Consider the following 17347-nt stretch of genomic DNA (forward strand, 5'->3'; position numbering starts at 1 on the left):
GATACGGTTCATTTTTTAAATTAAGTCGGGTCGTGTATTTCTAGTTCATTTTGATGTAACATTATTACTAAAATGTAACTCTTTTAACACATAAAGAAAATAGTTTGTAAGATGTTTAATACTAGTGGTGACTACGTTTCAGTAAACATCCTAATGACCAACGACTAACAACCCTGAAAGCTTCTCAATCTAAAAATACTTAAATTCCATACAAAACTTAAAAAACGAATATTTATTTGATTATTTATACATTTTTTAGGATTAAAAAATTTCGAGGTAAATGATTAATAGATTATAAGATACACGTATAACATTATTGATGACTTCGTTTCAGGAAAAATTCTAACAAATCAAAACTCTCTATATTTTCTTCATCCATCGATCAATAACTAGCAACATACAGCTCTTTCAAAACACGAAACAATAAATCATTCCAATCTCAATAGCACTCTCTTTGCTCTAAAAATACCTAAAATCCATGCAAAACCTACCCACACCTCCTTTCTCCCTTTCCAACCCACGAAAGTAAACTCCAGTTACATTCCCCTTATCATCGAGGAAAAATTTCAAAGCAAATAGAATAAGCTATCGTAAAAAAGAAATAAGTCAATACTCGCCCCCCAGGGTTTTCTTTCAACAATAAACCGCGGCAAATGATTAATCGACTCATTGTACTCGGCGAACAATCGGTAGTCACGATCGTGGCGTGTAAACGTGGCTTTAAGTGCGGGTGGGGATGTCGAAGCGTGGCGGAGCGTGCTGCTCGCTCGACGAGCGGATGCCTCGCTCGCCCGGAGCGAACCGATTACCTTTCCCGGCGCATCAACCAGTTCGAGATTTGCTCGCACGCCACGTACCGTGCAACGAGCCGATACTTTTTTCCTTCCAAGGGTCTTTCCACCATCGAGAGGGAGACCTAGACCCCTCTGTCATTAACGTGCCTGGATCGATGATACCTCTCTCCCAACAACGATTCACCCTCGCCTTTCATTTCTAACCAAAACGTGCGCTATCATTCCTATACGTGAAATGTGAAAACACTTTGCACGTTTGTATTTTTCTTTTATATTTGCTATGCACTGGCAAGAATTGTAAGTATGTACTTACATTGGTATGTAAGAACATCAGCAGAAGTGAGAAACAATTATGGGTAGCTTGATATACGATTCGATCGTTGTATTTCCTTTTCAGTTTCTGTCTGAATTGATATGTAAATGCTTTTTCTTTGGATTGAGTGAGGATCCGTGTGGAAAAAGTACGCGTGGCGCCAGATAGAAATGTATTTCTCGAAGAAGCAATGTAAGATATTTTGTTTTAGGAAAAATTTCCCCCCACTTTTAATATATAGGAAGTTTATATTGTAAAATGTATTGTAAAAGTTTGTAAAGCGTACTTTAGTCGTTTATTAGAACTTGTGTTTTGAATTGGTATTTTAGGATTTTATATTATCGGGGAGTGATATATCATAGAAATCTCAATTATCAATATGGGAATTAATAATTAGTATATTCTACAAAATGAACTATACACCATTTTCTTATTTTTTGCATGTTATTAAATAGTAACTGAAACTCTTTCTCTCACAAATTAGTATGTACCTACAGAAACAGAAATTACTATTGTATCCCAATTGAACACAATATTAGTACTTGCTGTCTGCCAAAACGCTGGCATACTAACTCACAATCAATTTGTTAAATTAATCCACAAACACTCGCAGATATTTTACAACTTCCAGCAACTTCCCTAACTCAAAGATGCTGAAATCATTTCGAACAATAATTTACATTTCTATTAAGGTGTCAAGTAAGGTGCAACAAATGAGTACCGAAAGTTCTTGCATCGTAAAGTGTAACGCGACTAAAAATCATCGCCGAAGCAGATCCACTTTCGTTTCTCCGAAATCCAATTTCTTTCCCGCTGTTGATGCAATTACCGTGCGAAGGTCAAATATATAGTACCGCTTTCGTTCGATATACGTAGGAAGTCCCTTCTTAAGGCACCTATTAAAAGAAATAGGCCCTGATTATACTTGGCCGAGTGAAGCACACAGCCGTATCGTTCACGAACGAAAGTGAAGGTCCATATCGTGGACAACGGTTCTTTTTTCTCGATACTTACAAAGTACGTAAGAAGCTCTCATTATCCGACCTGGGAATTCGTATTACACGACCGAGCACGTGAGAAAAATTACTCTGTACTCTCGCACGGATATGCAGGCGTCGTAATCGGCACCGTTGAATCGTATTCTTCGGCTACGGTGGCTCACGAAAGTATTTGAGCACTTACCACAGAATGTTCTTACAAGTATTTTCTGTGCAGTATACGAAACTTTTTAAAAACTTCGTTGGCACTATAATGAGGCACGACTATATTGATTACAGTAGTAAAAGTGGAAAGCAGTCCGGACATGTATATACATGAATATACACATATGTAAATGTATGTCAATTATTCGTGATATTAATGAGCCTCGATATCCAGTAAGACCCCAATTTTAACGCTTATTATATGTTTAAAATGACTGTTTCATGCTGTATACTAACTGTTTATTAAGTGTATTTTTGCAATAAATACGATGTGACCTGTATATATATAATATTTTAAGGTTGGTTTCAAATTTTATCAATATAATTATGAGTCGTGTCTCATTACATATATATGACAGTTTTCTATGGTAAATATTTCAGTTTTTTCATGAGCACTACAGATATTGATTTATAACAGATGTAAATTTCGTCACTTCGTTCCGAATAGTTAGTGAATTATTGTGGTCCTTGTGGAATGAATTATTCGAGTGTGATGGCATTAAAGAAAATATTCGATCGTTTCATCATCCTCGCGAATTTTCTTCAACTCATAAGTATATGTATGTCGCGTGGGAATAACTTGTCGTTAGTTTGCCAAATTGTGCGTCATTTAAGCGTGTTACTATGAAGTTCCTACGGCGCAAAAAAGTGTCTCATTACGATTAAAATGGCCAGTGAATTTGTAATGCAAAATATTCTATAGAATCTTTTAAAGCGAGCATAAGGTTAATGAAATTCGTGACAATACGATATAATCGCAATTTATATTGAACAAAAAGAGATATAATTAAGCTAAATGACAACCAAATTGAAAATTAACTATTAAATATTGAAATGCTAATAATAACAAATAATGCAAATACCTAAAAAATAATTAAAATGTTTCTAACTAAATCACTGTAAAATTGTTTAATTCTAAAAACAGCAAACACGCTTATAATAAGCCAATATTTCTAAAAGAAGAGAAAAATTAGAAATTATTTTTTAAATAAAGGAATAATTAGTTTATACGTAGTTCGTGTTCGTAAAGAATAATTTCACGAAACACAAATACGTGACTGCATTTCTATTTCCACGAACAACGTTGTGTTCGGTTCTCGTCATGGGTGCTTTTCGCTGATGATGGTGATGGTGCACGGTACTTTTGCGTGCCCGATGCGTTACGGTGCTGTATTATCTTCACGAAAAAATTAGTACCTCCGGCGAGGAACACCCTGGACCCGTGCTTCGACCAATGGCAGAGTTTCGTACTCTTGTTTCATTGTGTGCTTTCAAGGAAGAGCCATCATCGAAAGGGTGAAATGGCAGGCCCGATAATCTTCAATTTTTTATTCTGAGCTGCTCTAAATATACATTTTTCTATCATTTCTGAGAATTTATGCATTAATTACTTGAAATATTTTATTGTTACAATTTTCGAATAAAAAGATATAAAATTTTAAATAACATTAACGTAATATGAATAAAAAATTTCATGTGAATTCTAAATATTGTAGAATCTTTATGTGTTACATACAGATAAATTTTCGTTCTTTTACATGTTATGATATATTAAATTTACTTTTTGAAGTTTAATGGATTATAAATTTTTTATAAATTTGATATTTAAAAAAGTTCACTAGACTCGAAAGAAGTTTGAAAAAAGCTCAAACGAGGAAATAACACGAGCAAGTTCTGTAAAATAAAAATACTTTAATAAATAAATTTTTACCAAATTAGAATTTTTTTTAGGAACAATGGAATTATATTAGATCTTGTACAGGCGTCTCATTATGCGGAATAATAATTTTTTTGTTTTGCTTACTCCAAGCTCGTAACGCACTTGCCAGTGGAAAAGAAACAAAGAAGAACTTTGACGCACCCTACCGCCAGTAAAACCCGAATATATTTTAAACGCCCAATTTGGCAGCCGTAAAAACAACATTTATTTATGGTGGTTCGGCCATCGTTGGAAAAAACCAGTGCACCAGAAAATTATGCTGCTCGAGAAACGCGTTACCCCAAGACGTTATCGTTTCCTTCTTTTTTTGCTTAGCCGTGATCTGTTTCATGCTCGACTGTGAATTTTGCAAAGCAATCTATTTTGTCTAGCACGTCATATATTGAACGTATTTGCTACGATAAAATTTACATAAATATTTATACGCTTCAAACAAACATGTTTTTCAATACTTGACTGATACAGTACGATGTATTCGATTATTCGTATTTGGAAAACATTTATTTTATTTCATTTCGATGTTAGTAAAAAAACGTGTCCGAATTTTAATGTATAATAAATATACCGAAGACTATAAAATATATGCACAAGTTATAAACACGAGCTTCAAATTCAAACCTGTCAATCATTATTAGTTACAATTAGTAACAAATTAACCATTACCAATCACGAAATTGTCTATTTAAGCCCTTAAAAATAGTCTTAACGTTGTATTATCTCCTCACACTCTGAGAATTTGTTTAACGATCACCCAAAAACCTTACCACATACTCTTTTAGAGCGAAATTTCTTAATACTAAAAGTTATGAAAATCTATCTTTTTTCTGCCTTTTATTTTACATTAAACAAGCCAAATGAAATGACGTAACTATATATTACCAATGTGCTCGAAGCTGCTTCATTAAATCGTAAATAATTAGGATACCAAATTGCAATTAAACAATTCCAAGATCTCGAAATTCTAGCCGAGTTTCAACCGTACACTTGTTTTTAAGATCCAAATTAAAACTTCCATCATAAAATCCTCCAACTGCACAATCAAAGTCACGTACCATCGACCATTATATACATATGTATATACAATGGCTACAGTGAGTGTTTCTATTATACATACCCTTATTTTTCAAAGAAGCGTTTTTTCTTATCAGATTTCACATTTCATTTTCATAGTATTAAATTTTTGTAGCGATATGGAAGCATTACCAAATGATATGAAGCTTAATAAACCTGAATAATAAATATGAAACTTATGTTGCTTGGATTAATTACAATACATAGTATACAGAGTTTGTCGAACAACATGTATAAGCGTGGTATGAGATGATTGCTTATGAAAAAATAAGGAAAAGATATAAAATAAAATTTGTCCGTTTAAGAAGATAATGTTTAAGTATATTTGGCTAAAAATCGATCTGACCTACGAGGATATCAATTATTTTTCTTTCCAAAACAAAGCGTTTTGTGAGCAAATTTTATTCTACATTGTCGACTTATTTTCATTTGTACAATGAAGCTCTTATCGACCGTGTGTTTCTGTCCAGTCCGAGATTAGCCACGTTCAAGCATGCTCAATACATTTCCAAACTCGAAAACGATGTATCATATGAAAAACTTTTATCCTATATTTTTTTCTCATTTTTCCATAAGGAATCACCTCACGTTCACTAGCACATGTCGCCATCACCAGACCTTGTATAAATGGCATAATAAATGCAATGGTGTACAAGCAGTTTTTGTAACCACTGTATTTCCCTCATAGTAACCATACAGCCTACCACAACCCCATATCTCTATCTTCATATTTCCAAGCTATTTATGCGCGTTTATCGCTGTTTATCGATAACCTTTGCGCCTCTCTTCTAGGTTCTCCCACGAGCATCATGATTAGACACCTTCTAGCCGATCACTTGGTTGCGTGGTCGTAATTATAAGCCAGCAATTAGAGAGGGAGAAATAATTAATAAGTGGCTGGCAGTGGTGAACACGCGAAATCCACCACGAACAAGGCGCTTCGTGGGAAAGGGCGAACCGTTTGGCCGGATTCCGGGATAATGTGCCGCCATATAGGAACGAATGTTCCAGGACCCTGGGGAATATCGCGTGACCGCTCGTGGGATGTTTGGAATGTTACTCGAGAACTCGAATAACCAACGGTTATGCCGCGCAACCTTCGTTCCGTATCGTTAAAGGCTCCAAGCCGCGTGCAATATCGTGGAAGCTGACCACGACGTGCGCGCTTATCCGCGCAGACGTAATTTGCCGAATTAATTTTCTCCCGGTGTTGGGATGCGATATCAAAGGAGTCCGACACTCTCGTCGCAGATTCCAAAAGTTCGACTGAGATTTTAAACTTAAACAATCTTACCAGCGTTTTGTGCATCGTGAGTGCCGAAGCGTGAGAAATTTCTGGGGGAATTATGAGGGAGGGTGCGCCCGGAAAAAAGGATTTTTTTTTAAAGGAGAAACGGTAATGGTCATTTCAGAGTTCGTTGATTTAGAGAACTCTACTTTTTGTTAGTTTCTTAATTTCATTGCACCAGTACACAGTTAATGTTCGATCCTCGTCCCATAAAGTCACGGAAAAGGTGTGATAAATAATAATGAATTATAAGGCAAATTTAAGACACGGCGTTTTAAATATCATTACTTTTTTGTACTTTTTAATTTATCGGGGCGATCGATATGATTTTTGAATAGTTCAAATATGCAAGAGTTTTAGGTCATAGATAACTCGGAAATTAAAGAAGTTCATCTGGAAATAAAAATAAAAGCTAGTTTCATTTACGAGTTTGTTTTGTACGGGAGTGTTAATTAATTTAAATTAGGGAATTTAATATTTTTCTTCGATTTTTTAAAGGTGTGTATATATTTGCAGGAATTGAATTATTTAAATTAGAGAACTATATTTGATATTGAAATGAATAAAAGTTAAGATACTCAATTATGGTAGTTTAAATGTTCGTTAACAGTCAAACCACTTGCGTCGGAATCTTGCGATCGATGTTGCCGCGACCGCAATGAAGTCATTATGGCGATTGATCTTTCACGAGTCAATCACAATATATTATGCGGTTAACCAAATGAACGTTGAGCACATTTATTAATCGATCGCTTAAGCACGTTGGTAGAATCGATAGTTAAATTTATTGAATCTTTCTATATCTATATTGAAAGATACAGTGTAATCAACTATAATTTAGACATCCTGCTAGACGATGGACTTTTTAAACGATACGCATTGTACTATTTATTATTTTACTAAACGAGTTTGCGCGCGTGTGTGTGATACGCAATTATTAATAAATAGGCAAATTTTTAAATCTTTAAATTTTCAAATGTTCGATGAAATACACAATTAATCTATATACTGGCCAACATTTAATCTGCTTCAATTTACTCAGAAAACGAGCAAGAACACTGCACATTTTCTTATTACACGGAATTTTGACTCCCATCCTACGAAAATTTGCGAGGACAGCGTGAAATGGACGGTCTACCATAGTTGTCCTCGAGACACGATATTGCCTTCGGAATCAAGGTCGTTCGATATTCTAGTCGGTACCCATAAGCACCCCGGGACCATCGTTACATCGCATTATCTTGCTCTTCGATGAACCAAAAATCCGAACTTTTGTACCCTCTCTTCTTTCTTCAACTTATTCTCTCTTCCTATCAACATTTTGTTTTTATATTTTAACCTCTTTCGACACACTCTACTCCTTCATATGTTTCTTATCAATCATCAGACCTTCTTTAATCAAAGACATTTATAATCCTTCCATTTTTCGATTTTTCGTGCCAATTTTACATTTATCCATAGGATAATATGCTATGTATTAATACTTATAAGAGGAGATAGGATAAAGATATGTAAATACCGAGCAATAAATCATCAGGCTTATGAATGAAATATGTACATAGGAAACGTCATATACATTATATAAAAAATAAAGGAATGGAACTTAAATAGAAATTTATTTCACGTCCCAAATATCATAAACAATTCAATACTCTGAACGTTCAACATATTTTTATATATTGTGTGTATATAGATAGATGAATAAGAATCCACTGTTTAATTATCATATTCCATCCTACGTTATTTAATTATACTGTCGCTCAAATTTGTGGATATTTTGCTGAATTTATCTTACCGATACATGAATATTAGTAAGATATATGAAGTAATAGAAATAATGATGAGAAGCAATAATTCAAAATGGATGAATATTGGTCCTACTTGATCCTACTTGTGGCAAAATGCATAGAATTAACACTAGAGAAAAGTTCTTTAGCCATAACTTTAAAAATATACCAAAATTATCAATCTTTTGATTGAATTTGTACTTCATAACGATGCTATAAGCGACAAACAATAATTATAGGCTGCGCATTTTTATACATTTATACGAAATTTAAAAGTGCAAAAATGTATAGAATGCATATAATATAGAAAAATAAATAACATATCGAAAGTATAATATTCTTTGTAATATTTGACGAGTAAAACAAATCTCTGTTTAGATTCCATTTGTTTACTTGTTTTTATAAATACATAAATGTGCATAAAACTACCCAGTCGAATCATTACAAAGGAAAATAAATATTCTGACATAGAGGATTCCCTTATCTAGACGATCGCAATTTTCTATTAATTTCTATATAGCCGCATATACTTTCATACATCACGAAACGCATCTATGTGGTAAGGTATCATCGAACAAGTACGGACAACAATAATTTCGTAGAAATGGGACGAGCGAGGTCCACGGTTAAAAAGGGGCCGCTTGAACGTAAATCAAAAGCCGCTCGATAATAAAGCCAAGCGCATAGGAATTAAAACAATGTACGATAATTAACATGCATTACCCATCACCAAACATGGAAGCAAGGAGTCTCCGGGCTTTGTAAGGTAATACACACGTTGCGGCCATCGACCGGGCTGTAAATCACGTTGCATTACTATCAGAGAGTAACCGCGGGAAAGTCACGACTACCATGTTTGGCGATGTATTATGCAAATTTTCGGGGAACTTTATTAGCAACGTAAATCGTAAGACCGGTACAAATCGTGATCCTCAGCTGAACTTGATTCAATCCCCCCCCCCCTCTCTCTCTCTCTCTTGCCAGGGAGAGAACTGTAGCTTGGAATAAAAACATCTCGCAACAAAAGTCCCAGAAGCTAAAATGCTTGTTTCTTGAGATATGAAAAGGTTGGTGTCTTCACTGATAATCATGGAATTTGTTTATCACCCTTCTTTTTACCTTATTTTTGTCTAAAATTCATTGGGTATGGAGTATTTTACACGGAAGACTGAATTCTGTCAACAGATATATGGTTATTTAGAATTGAGCAGGAAATGTCTAACTTAGCAAAAGCATTAATTTTTACTAGAAATAAAATTAAAAAATAATTTTCACTGGTACCACTTTGAAATTTGTAATTTCATAATACAAAGATTTTGGATTTGATGTTATATATCGAAAGATATGAAACAAAGACTCCATATTATAGCATGTGTTCCATAATCAATCTACAAGCGATAACAAGTGCATTCCGATGGCAATCCAATAATTTCCAAGCTGCATTGATGCAAACGTACACCAACTCGAATATTTTATGGTGTAAGACTTACTCTATGTGCTTACTCTTGCATTTATTATCGAATGATCTTAAATTGCGGATCGTTGAAATCATCTAAATACGCTTCATTCTACTAGAAATAAAAAAGTACAGCAAGCAATTTAAAAAAGTGGAGGTGATCTTGAAATCTCCAACTACAAAATTATTATTACTGCCATGTTATGGCACAACATGTGTAAACGAAGTTTCTCTATATTTTTTAAAAAAACGGTAGAAGTTACAAGACGTTTATTGCAGATATATATTTATATATGCAAAGATTAGTATACAGCATGAATAGTAGTCTAAAACATACAATTAGCGTAAAAAATGATTTCACTAAATTGTTGTTTACTAACGTAACGAATAATTGATAAGAGTAATTGATGATCAAATACGTTGATACTCTTTGCAAATTATATAGTTTCAATAAGTATCTCTTCTAATTTCTATAGCTATACATTTTCACTTTCATTACAAATTTTGCCAATATGATTACGATAGCCGTGTCTCGTTACGATGCTAATAAGATTTCAAAATGTTGTGTATAATGCAGTGATAAGAACTACTTACACAGCATTATATTTGTTACAGAATTTACATACTAATTAATTAGGTCCAAGTATATTAAATTTCGTATTATTAAATAGCACTTGGCTACCTTCACACGATTAGAAATTTCTTTCATTAGAAGATAAAAAAATGTTCCTAGGAGAGTTCCAATATATTCGTGAACTGCTGTGTCTAAAAACGGCTTGAGAGGAAACGAAAATTTGTTAAACCAAAGCAAACGATATAAATAGTGAAACTTTTGGAAAAAACCATAGCTGAGACAGAGAAGAGTACAAACTCGATCAAAACTGTAGAAACCTCATCAACCTCTCGCAAAAGGGCGATGCATCTCCCCGAGACGTTCGGTTGCCTCACGGAGATCTACTGGATGACCGAGGAGGCATTTGAAAAATGTCGGAGCATAGTCGGCAGTTTTACGATCGCAGCTGCAAGCCCCCGGCGCGGCGGTCAGCGTGGAGGCATTTAAGCAGAATGTTTGCAAAGTATCCAGCAAATCCATTAAATCTATAATTTAAGAGCGAGCGGGAGATATATTTCAACGCGAGTTTCGGCTCTCCCGTAATCTGCCGAAATGTATTTTTACTATCTCGCCGTAAAAATAACAGTTATGTTCCCGGGGAGCGTCGAATCGGCTAGTAAGTATCAACCGATTCGAACGCACGATTCACCGGTTTCCTCCGGTTTCAAGTTTTAATTAGGACCGCGTTTAATTAGAATATCCAAAGAGACGCGATCAAACATTCCGAGAAATCGTCTGCGAATTGTGGCCTTTAGTGGCGTCATTTCGACGCTTTCAGGCATCTTGGTGCTTTTTATCGCAGCCATAATGGCAGTTGGTTCATCGAAAAAATAGCGGAACGAGAGTTTCGACTTGCATTTTCTGGTACAAGGTGCTTCCGAGTTATAGATAATAGCCTGAGTGGCTGATAGAGGTGATTAGAAATGTCTTAACAAGCTTGTATTTGGTGGTGGTAGGTAGTTTTACGATTTGTGGATTTGTTTCGGTTTATCGAATGATCTAGGCAACTGTGGATTCTTCGAAGATTCTTCGATGAGAATAAATGTATAACGAGCTGCCCAAAATCCAAGCTAATCAACTCTATTTTCTAAAAGTCTCTTGATTTCTGTATTGTTCTGCACTGTTTATATACTTAAATAACAAAATAATTAATTTGATATTACTTTGTTAAATAAAAGTAACAATCAATCTACGAATTTTTCTCACAGATTCTTCTTCTGAATTTTTATATCTTTATTTCGCTCTCGTTGCACCAAGTAGAAAGGTTCTTAATAGCTTAAGAAAGAAAGATGATTTCAGCATAAAACTGAAACTCGAAATCGTACATAGTAGTAACGGTTGTTATCAATTGTTTACAACGATCACTTTGTGCGCGGTATAAATCTAGAATTTAGAGCATTTAAATAATGTGACCAGTGATGTACTTGTGTAGATCAAACAAAGATAGCCGAATAATCGTTACAAAAAACTTTGCCACTTGCTATTCCACGCACGAGCACGAATTAAATCGTAACGTAAAGAATTTACGATCACTGATCACATTAACGTTGCGCAGACCATTCCACTTTACTGCTATAATTAACTTTCTGCATCTATAATCCCAAAGTATAAGAAAATGGACTTCAATCAGGCTTTCTTATGAAAACCAGTTATAAACCAAGCCAAAGAAACTTTTCCAATGAAACTTTCATCGACATTGCCGCGTAATATAAAACAATTTCTAACATTATAATTGACCGTTTAATGACAATCTCGAAAAATGGCAATCGCCATTGCTATTTCGAATAAACGTTCACCGTACGTTTGATCAATCTTAAGTTCTCACAAGTCAGGCCAGGTACCTGTTTCTCAGAAAGTGATTCCTCATTCGACCGACGAAGGCAACATGGTACTCATTAGCATCCTTTTACGTCCCACTTTCAGTCACGAAAACGGTACGTCACCAGATGGTCTCCTCAACGTGGAACTACCGTGTTACGTACACCTGCCGCCTTATTCTTATTTACGTGTACACAAGCCATGCTCGTCACTAGACTGCGCAAAGGTCACACAGTCGAGGTACGTAAATCATCGTTGAAAGTCGGTTTCTTTTCCACTAACAACCGTGGAAATTTTATCAAGAGAAAATAATTAATTCCTCAGCCAATTGTCCTAGGAGCGATTGACAGGTCAAATCTATCATACGATCGACGTCTGATGATCCTGCTGGTAATTTTGCGGGTATTTATTTCGTTGCGTTTAGAAGAATGCGTGAAGAATGAAACTTCTTTGTAGTATCTGTTTCCAGAAAATTGTATATTATATTGCTCTTGTATATAAATCTGCTACTTTGAGTTTCGAAACTGCTGTTCTTTGTCTCATACCATCTCAATCATCGTCTCAATCATAATGACGAGATCATTTTTTAAATAACTAAATAACATTACTAAATAACTTTTTGAATGATAAAACTTCCATATGTGCACAAAGCGACCACGTTGTAAATGACATAGATTTATAGAAGCAAACTCGGCTCATTACTCGGTTCGCGTGTACGTGCGTTCAAGCGTAAGGTAAGAGGCTCGCGTGGTCAAATTCGCTTGGCTGTTTCGGAACCTCTAATTTGCGTTGGTCGGATATTTTTATCGGCCGCTGCCGCCGCCGCCGCCGCGTGTACGCTACGTACGCCACGAGGCCACGGCGCTCTCGACTTATTTGCATTTTTTCAGCAAGTTTCATTAACCCTTAACCTCGGTCGCGGTGTACGAGCGCGGCATAAGGAAGCGGCGAGCACGTAAAATAAACCCGGCTGAATATTCATACCGGCCGGCATTAAATATCCCGACGACGATAAATTCCGGCTTTCTTCGCGAATTCCTCGATCCGCTCTTTTCTTCTTCTTTTTTCATTATTCTTCTCTTTCTTTCCCGTCTCTTTCTGTTTTGTCCATCTTTCGCGCGCTCAATTTTTACTCCGAGACATTGAATAGAAGGTCTTTGCGCGTGACAAGCACGAGCGTCATAAAGTTACGCGGAAGCAGATAATGAATTGAGAGACACGTGGTCTCATCGTTATGGACAGTATACTTTACACGTACTACTCCATCGTACAAAGAATTTTCTTCGTTGACGAGTTCCCGATAATACGATGATTGCGCGAGTCTTTAGAGATACGCCGTTTCTTAGATCCTGGATTTTGGAGAAGAGGCACTGATAAACTACTTTGGTTTGCAAATGGATGCACGTTCTAAGTTGCAGATAGCCATGGATTCTATGTTAGCTGTTTTAAGTGTCATACGTTAAATTTTTAATTTATCCATATGATTAAAAATTAAGTTGTGTAATTTTTATTACAGTTGTGGACGTTTGTAACAGAAAATGAAGCTAGTATCCGTTTAATTGAATGGCGTATCCTATATTCCTTTTAATGGTTTCTTGTCACTTATTGAATGTTGATGTTTCGTCTTTATGCCAATGAATTCTTTGAAATAAATAAGAAATTACACCACTATTTTCATAATACACAAAGAAAGACATGTCAAGGAAAGAAAAGAATACTAATGTAGTTTTGATAAAAAAGACTGCTTGTAATTTATCATAGAAATTATCGTGAAATTACACAGTTATCAGAATCAATCGTAGCAGATATTATTATGATTACATATGATACGATAAGATACATAAAAAGAGGTCGCGGCAAACTTAAAAAACAAAAGAAACAACCTCTTTTTTGTTAAAAATTTACTGCGCAATCAAATGTTATTAATAGAAAGAAAGAAATTGCTTAAGTTTTTTCGAGCTACTATAAATGATTCATATTTTCATTTAATAAGCAGCACGATATTTATATTATCGCTTCTTACACAAAGCGACAAACAATACTGTATTCGAATGTAAATGTGAGTAACTGATATTTGACCCTATTCACTCTGAAACTCTAGAAAACCTCTGCCTTGATCGAAACTTTCTATTCATTAGAAGTCACACACCCCCACGGGTCCGGCAGCAGGTCTGATACAGGTGCACCACAACGCCTAATGGACGAAACGAGTTCCAGAGATACTGCCGCATCATTATAAAACGTTTATTTCGGCATAAAAGTTAAAGTACAACGTGTTGGAGCCGATGACTCGCGAGTAAAATACTCACTCTTTGTAGCTGACCCTTATCTCCCCTTGATCGACCCTCGTTTGACCTATTCGGTGCCTCTTTCTCTTGCTCCCCCGTTTTCTCTTTTACTACGTTCTTCATATTTCAATGTGCGAGTGATTGTACGTGTGTTTTAGTATGGACAATTTTTAACCGAATAGATTTTCGTCCTAATAAACTAGGCGTCTCTTTCTCTCTCTGTTTCTCTTTCCCGAGGGTACTCTATTTCAGATAGTCAAGCTAATCTAAAAAGGGGACGATAATTATTCCAAACTCAGCGTCATCCGGCCTCTGACTATGCTCTCCCTCTCTTTCCCCTCTTTTTTTCTCTTTCTCTCTCCTTGGATCATTGCGGTAACGCAGTTCAGAGTTTACTGAATTTTCATCGCTATATGGCTCGCCATGGTGGATATGGTTCCGAAGCACAGTGACAAACGATAGGGGAAAATGTGAAGACGAATGGACGGCGACCGAGGAGAATTTGTTGGAGGTTTTGGTGAATTATTTGTACAGGCTTTTGACGTTTGAGTTGTGGATATGTAGGAGGTTGGAACGATGAAAATTATTGTGAATGATTTCAACTATCGACATGAGAGGATATTAACTAGTAATCCGATATCAAAATATTTAATACGATAGCATAAACTAATTTCGAAATTCATAGTAAGTTTAAGTCCAAAACTCTATCTTTCTTCTTTGATTTAATAATCTATATAGCCGGTATACTCTAATATTTTTTAATAGCGTACGAATTCTATCAACTTTTCCCAATTATTTTAATTAAGTTTCTTGAAAAAGCGAAATGCTTCTTATAAATCTGTTTCATTCCCCTTAACATGGCTAATTCAAAATCATTTCCATTTCATAAATAATCTTAGTCTTCTGCACTCCACTACACTACTTGCTAAACCCTGAAAAGTAAAATCTAAATAATCGTCTATAGCCAAAAATATCCTGCCATCAATCTCCACGAACTGGTTACATTCCATCTTCCACCCCTGGCCCATCCGCCATTCCATCCTGGAACTACAGGAAAGGAGTTGCAACTCGAAAGCAAAACCAAAGATCCGCACGTACGTGGCAAGTTTTTCCCCCCTTTGTCGTATTCATCAGTATCCACGGTGCTTCCAACATGTTTAAGAAACACCCTGTATTTAACGTTTGCACGGTCGGTCGCGCGCGCGCGAGCTCCGAACGAGCACGCCCTTATTATGGCCTGAGGCCGAAAAAGTCGCGGAAGTTTCGAAGTGCATGCCGCGGTAATCGATGCCACCTGTTCATACGCTTCTCCGTTTTGAAGAAAATGCAACCGGTCGACGGTTATATTCAGGGAGGGGCAGACAGAAACGAGAATGAGGAGGAGGTGGAGGAGGGAGAGGAGGGGGAGGGGGAGGAGGAGGAGGAAACGGGTAATTCTCGTCGGTTTCAAGTGAACGTGTATTAAAAGTTGGATCGTAAAATCGTTCCTTCATAAGGGTAACGTTCATCCTTTTAATTGTGCAATCGTGTAAAATCCATGTATTTTGAGGAACGGATTTGTTGGAAGGAAGAATACGTTTTAGTGGGTTGGTGGAAATAAAGCTCGCAGAGATATTGTAACGATATACGAAATCACATAGCTCGAGAAAAAGAGGCTGATATTTGAGGATGACTATCTTTGATGAGCGTTGTTTGATTAATTGTAGTGATTGTGATGTTTCCTTACTGATGAAGTTGGTATTTTTGCAGAGGTTTTTCGTTCGGACTGGTTATGTATTTACAAACATGAATTTGATAGATTCTGGCGGTAATATAAATTTCCTCCTCCTTTCTTTCCTTCATTCAAAAAATTCTTTCTAAGTAAATAGCACTTCTCTAGAAATCCCACTTGTTACATCATTTCCGAACAATTCAAAAATAATCTTCAACCTAAACCAGCGACATTCAACCTTTCTTATTTCATTGCACACATAAGTTAGCTGCGGAATTTTATGCGTTTTTATATTTTTATGAACGTTATTAAAGACATGGAACACAAATTTGTTTTATCTAGAAAATACTATAATGAACACCCTATTTTTAATTCTTAATTTTAGATATATAAATAAATGTAATATAAATTCCTTATTTTCTGTTTTGGATATTTTACATATTTTTGCATATCACATACATTGTGCATACAATTTAAATTTAAATGAGAAATATAAATTTCCCATAAATGCATAAAAATTCGCAGCCTAATAGCTATTATAATTAAAAGATATATTATATTATATTTGATACAAGATAGGACATTCACATCGAACAGCCATTATTGTTTTTATTTGCAATCAATCTAACAAGAAAGAGGTCAATGATTCGCTGATTATTAATCGTTTATTAATCAATTAGAAAGTATTAATATATGTAAATAAAATGTTAATATATTATTAATCGTGAAATATCACATATTTCACAAATTCTTACGGCACATCGGTTGAAAATCACGGATATAAAGTATAAGATCTCCTCCAAGGCAAATCCAGCAAATTGCCATCTCGCATTTAAAAACCAAGAGATCAAAAAAGCACGTCATTTCTCAAAGAGGAAGCTCGAAGTCGCTTTAATAACACTGGCGAGGTAAACGAGGGGAGGGGGTCGACAAAGAGGCAGAATAAAACAGAGGAACCCGTTCCGTGGATCTCGATGCTGGGGGGACCACCTGTAGGCTCGACACCAGCGGGGCAAACCGCTAGCAAACCGCAAGACGCGATAATTACGCCGGAGGCCTAAAAGCAAAGGTGCGTTTCAGCGAAGATGCCGCGAGCTGTCCGACACAGGATAGAAAGAGAGCGAACCAAACGTAAAACGAAAAGCGAAGAAGAACCAGAAGGGGACCACGTGGGAGAAGGAGAAAAATTGCACGACAAAAGAAGAAGGAAAAAAAGGAGAGGTAAATCGTAACAAAACGGTGAAGCCACATAAAAAAGCACTTAAAGAAGGAGAAGTTGCGCGAGG

At 35.8% G+C, this 17347-nt stretch overlaps 1 long non-coding RNA gene across 1 annotated transcript in view; it reads left to right on the plus strand.

Annotated features, from left to right (window-relative positions):
- The window catches only part of LOC117215655, a 57406-nt gene that overhangs the window by 10430 nt on the left and 29629 nt on the right, over positions 1-17347 (plus strand). Inside the window, exon 2 of the long non-coding RNA XR_004489172.1 lies at positions 14229-14231. This is a non-coding gene — a long non-coding RNA (uncharacterized LOC117215655). The remainder of the gene's footprint in view (positions 1-14228; positions 14232-17347) is intronic.

This window comes from Bombus bifarius, unplaced genomic scaffold (genome assembly GCF_011952205.1).
Source record: "Bombus bifarius isolate JDL3187 unplaced genomic scaffold, Bbif_JDL3187 scf7180000009761, whole genome shotgun sequence".
Lineage (NCBI taxonomy): Eukaryota > Metazoa > Arthropoda > Insecta > Hymenoptera > Apidae > Bombus > Bombus bifarius.